The sequence below is a fragment of the Apteryx mantelli genome, chromosome 2 (assembly GCF_036417845.1).
Source record: "Apteryx mantelli isolate bAptMan1 chromosome 2, bAptMan1.hap1, whole genome shotgun sequence".
NCBI classification, from domain to species: Eukaryota; Metazoa; Chordata; class Aves; order Apterygiformes; family Apterygidae; genus Apteryx; species Apteryx mantelli.
This window is the reverse complement of record NC_089979.1, coordinates 141,563,843-141,569,002: the sequence shown is the minus strand read 5'-3', so window position 1 is coordinate 141,569,002 and position 5,160 is coordinate 141,563,843. Positions and strand designations below refer to the sequence as shown.

Below are 5,160 nucleotides of genomic sequence, written 5' to 3'. Positions count from 1 at the left end.
GAACCACACACATGTAGGCTACATAGAAACAGACTTATTTGTCTTAAATTGAGGAAGTATCAACTTTGTCACAGTTTGTTGAGGTATTTATACTGTCTTAAGCTGCACAACCCTGCAAAAGCCCAAAGATGTTAGTGACGTGATAGTTATCTCAGGGCTCATAGCACAGTTATTAAAAGAGTAAATGCTGACCAGTACTTAGAATTGTGCTGTAATCCCATAAATCTGGTTCTGAAAGACTTTAGATAGATAAGCACAAAATAGAGCTTTTCTTCTATTTCTGTTTCAGATCTCTATTTTTTAAAATGAGCAGATTTCAAACTTTCAGATATAACCTTCTAAGCAACGCAGTTTTTAAACCATTTGCCCAATTTCTAAAATAGTAAGTTAATGATTAAAAAAATTACCTTAACTGATTGGAGAAATCGTCTTCTACATTGTCATCATCCCAATTGTCTTCCCAGACATGTGCATCTTCATCTTCATCTAAACCAGTCCAATCTAAAGACAGGTAAAAAAAAAAGTCAAATATCATATCCTGCATTGCTTTGATACCATGCCATAGTGACAGATTAATTCAGCCTCTGGGTAAGAAAGACTGCATCTGGTAAAAGTTTCTTTCTTTTACAGAAAAGTTTTAATCATGCTTAAGCATTTGCAAGACCAAAACACACAGCAGGAAAAAAGAACACCCACACCACAATTTCTTGAATTATAATAAAAGCACAACTTGGTAAAATCACTATACACTTCATGTCATGGTCTTCAGGATTACACATTTAGGAGGAAGATTTATTTTGCATACAAATGGACAAGTTCTAGCAACAATGTAAAAAGAAAGCTGCGTTGAGTACTTGACTCCTAAAAGCTCAAAAAATGGTGTGCAGTTCCAACAGTTTAATTTTTTTTTTTAATTGAAAAAGTAAACATATTATCAAATGCTTTTTACCAAAACACACAAACAAAGATCCTCAATCCACTCAGATCAGACATTGACAGTCTATGGATAAGCGCCAAAAACATATCTGTGATACAGAAGCAAAGGCAAATTGAAAGAGGCATTTGCAAACAGCGGTTGCTATCAGTAACTACCTGCTTCTGGGTTCCTAATACAGTAGGAGCTGTTTCCTTACAGATGAAAGACACTAAATGTCCATTTTTAACTTTATTTTTATTTTTACAAATTGTAATTTGGCACACTATTTTTAACAAAGTACTGATCATTGACTTAATTCTTCATTATAAAAAAAATTTAAGATTTAACTAACTTGTGTAAAAAAAAAAACCCAAAAAAATAAAAATCAAGAAAGCAGAGAATCACTATGTAAATGCAAATTAGTTTACTTGATTTGGGACCAAGTCCCTCACAGTTTATCAATTCTCTTTCACTGATAGACACCAAGTTTTTCTAATGCTGTCCCCTCCCCCCCCCCAAAAAGTTCTCCCCCCAACTGTTTCCTCAACATTCTGATTTTGTTCCAGTATTGCAACACTGAGATACCAGCAGGCCTCGCACTTAAAAATGTGCATAGTGCTTTGAAAGTAAAAAACAAGTCCAGCTTTTAAACCAACACTAAAAGATTTCATGACAGAAAAGATAACTTTGACAACTGTGACCTTATATTTTGTATCTGTTAGCCTGCTAGCATATTTAAAGAGATTACATTATTCCTTCCCTGTTCCTAAATGCTTTTGAATTCAGTAAGTCATCTGCTGCCCATCCACAGAAAGCTTTGATGACTAAGGCCCGAAGTAACATAAAACAGACAGAATTATGGGAAAAAAATAGGAGAATGAAAAATTAAAACCAAATTCACTGCGAATAACTTTATAAGAATGAGGGTTTGTCCTTGAATTATTTTTTTTCTTTTCTAACACTGACAGGCAACAGCATTAATATTTGAGATTTACCAGAATAGAAAATCCATTTGTAACTGATTAAAGACACAGATGTAGAAGGCAGTAAGATTAAACTTCCCTGTCCATATAAATATGTATATTTTATTATATAAAGGGAAGAGCTGAAGGAGTATGCAAATCCTAATGGTTCTAGGGAGAGCAAAGGAAGAGACCAAGGATTAAATTTAAAGAGAAAAATATGCAGTATAAAAAGAAAAGAATTACCTGAATTTAGTTACTGTTAGTTGTTCAATGGGAAGGATTTTATTTTAGTATTATCTGCAATAAGCTTTGCTTATTTATACAATATACTTGATTTGTTTTCCAAAGAAAGCAAGTTTTATTGCTTATGCTGTTTATCTGGATTTCAAAGATACAAAAACAAAGCTCAAAATGGTTTAAAATGAACGTAAGGTCAAACTTCATAAACAGGTCAAACAGACTTAGAAATTTCAAAGAATTATAATGGCTAATATTCATCACAACAAACAACAGCTTCAGTCACGAAAGATCAGTTGGAGAGATTGCTGAAATACACTCCAAATTTCACCGGGTGAAGAAGAGTCAAACTGGCCCATGTCATCTTTCACTTGGGGGGGGGGGGGGGGGAAAGGGAGAGAAATGAGTGAAAGTAAAGCCTGAATTATGTTCTCACAGCTGTAGCTATGTGACTCTACACTATCTGAATGTTGACACGATACACTAAAATTGCATACTGAAGTTATTATTCAGTTACATTATATGCCTGCAAGTTGATAAAAAACAACAAAAAAGCATTATCTCGGATTGAGAGTATCAAGAACATTTGAGAGTGTGCTACCCATTAAGTATTATTACTATAAACCAACATTACAAAATCCATTTTGATAAGCTTGCCATGGTTGGACTCCTAAAAAAAAAAAAGTGTTTTAATATGCTGATCAATTCTATTTTGCTCTTGGAAAAGAAAAACAAAAAATCTTTCTAGAGTAGAGGATTAAAAAAAAAACAAAAAAAATGAAATCCTATCATTTTACACTCCTGAAAAGGACTGTATGAGAAGTTCATAAGTGACCAATTCACATATACTTGAATCCGTCATGCTGTATTTCAAATAAAATGTTCCATAGAAATAGAACACATCTGCTTTAGATCCTTAGAACTTTTCTTGAAACAGTTTATCAAATCAAGTTTAAGTAGGAATGCTTCCCCCAAACCCAGTGTTTTTATCCTATAGCATAAGTTTGCATTATCTAATTTCCTTTGGATATGAATAACTGGTAATAGAATGCAAGCTTCTTCTGCTGCACAGAAGGATTGTGTTTTGATGTGAAAGAACAAATATTTGACAAGGGTTTGATCAAATATTTATCATGATTCTTTCCTAAGAAACTGAGGATAACATTAAAGGTGGCCTGAAAATTCTTAACAACCTCTCAACACTATTATCTCACTGGAAGATTTAATCAGGCCTCCTTAGCAGTTCTTAATCTTTGGAAGATACATCAGTAAGTGACCACAATCAAGTTTATTTCATAAAACTTGTTCTACTCAGAGAATTTGCCAAGTATCTCAACTAGGGATGTTTGGTTTTTTAGTAGTACACATAAGATTCAAATACAATTAACTTTGTTTTGCTTGGTTTGTAAGTATGTTGATGCATTTTGAGTATAATGAGGGGTTCCTTCAGGTTTATACTTAAGATGATTTGATTTACCATAATTATTAGTTCTTACAGTTTCTGAAGACATTATTATGGTTGATATTTTTAGTTTGATTCAACTAAACAAAGAACTTTTTTTCAGAATGGCAGCAGAGGAATGAAGGTAAAATCATGACAAAAGTTGTCTCAGTGGACGATGTAAGAAATACAGCACCAAAACCCACAAAATTTCACGATTAGTTGAGATTAATACAAAAACTCAAATTACCAGAAAACAATGAACTGACAAATATTCCCACTTTGTGAATAACTTAGCAACTTCTGTAACAGCAATTCAGTGCATTGGCCAACCCGAGATTCAGAAGCATGCTTCCAAAATTTCCTTCCTGCCTACAGCCAATACTTAATTTACATTAAATAAGGGAAACACCCTTTGCCTGTTTAGAAAACACATACGGAGGGAAAAAAAAAAAAAAGCTAGTATTCTCAATTTATTTTAGCTATCAACTTAACTACCTTAGCTTCCTCAGCCAGTAAGGAGGAAAATAATATTTTTACAGGTAACAAGGGATTCTAGGCTCATAAGGCCAAAAGAATTATATACAATGAAGAGAGCACACAGAAACCCCCGACTTCCATCCATCCACTTCTCACCATCCACAGCTCAAGACAATTCCCAGAATTAACGACATACAGGAAACCGACAATCATGCCCTACTGGAAATCTTTTAAAAGTTATACCTGTAAAAAGACACTGAGCCAGTGAAGCAGATGATGTCCACTGAAGTCCAGATTTTAAGTTTGATTACCTCATTCAATAACTTTTGTAGCTACAAATAGCAAGCCAGCATACAGATTTGTGTTTGAAAAGATGACGAGATGCAGAGGAAAGGCGAAAAGCATTATTCCCTTTTGGCATTTCTCCCCACCTTACGCTCGCTTGCCCTCCCTCACGCACCTCCTTTCGGTAGCCACCCTCACATTGCTCGCCGAGCTGCCCTCGCCTCCGGCCGCGCCTCGCGCAATGACACAGCGCTCCTGGAGAGAGGCGCCGCGGCGCCAGCCCGGCCGGGCGCCGGCAGCGCTTTCGCGCTTCACCCCGATTCTCGCCCGGTTGCGCCCGCGGCTGTGACCGGGGCCGAGAAGCGGCGGGGCCCGCAAGGCTTCTTCCGCCTCGCCCAAGCGGCGCGGACGGCGACACCCGCTGCGCCGCAGAGCGGAGGGTTGCTCCGCGGCAGGGCCGCGCTGACAAGCCGCCCCCGCCGCGCCGCGCAGCAGGCCCGGACCGGCCCCGCCTCTCCCCGACGGGCGGCGGCCGCGCTTCCCCCCCGCCCCGACGCTACCGGCCCGCCCCGCCCGCCCCCCGCCGCGGCCTGGCCCCGGCGCCGCGGCCTACGGGCGGAGCGGCCGCCGCCTGCCTCCCCCCCCGCGCCTCCCCGCCTCGTCCCGCTCCGCTCTGCCCCGCCGGGCACCCCACGGTACCTTCGGCCGGGAACTCCTCAAACTCGTCGTCCTCCTCCAAGAGCCCCAGGTCCACCGGCTGCTTCTTCTCCGACATGCTCAGCCCGCCACTCTAGCACCGCACCTCCGCTGCCCCCGCGGAGAGTGACGGGATACTG

General features: G+C 39.6%; 1 long non-coding RNA gene across 1 annotated transcript; it reads right to left on the bottom strand.

Moving 5' to 3' along the window:
- Positions 1-418: 418 nt before the first annotated feature.
- On the bottom strand, positions 419-4,489 carry LOC106483402 (uncharacterized). The gene is made up of 3 exons (XR_001292377.2): positions 4,283-4,489; positions 2,125-2,259; positions 419-501 (listed from the first exon to the last, which is right to left on the bottom strand). It is a non-coding gene; the product is annotated as an uncharacterized lncRNA (long non-coding RNA).
- Between the last annotated feature and the right edge of the window lie 671 nt (positions 4,490-5,160).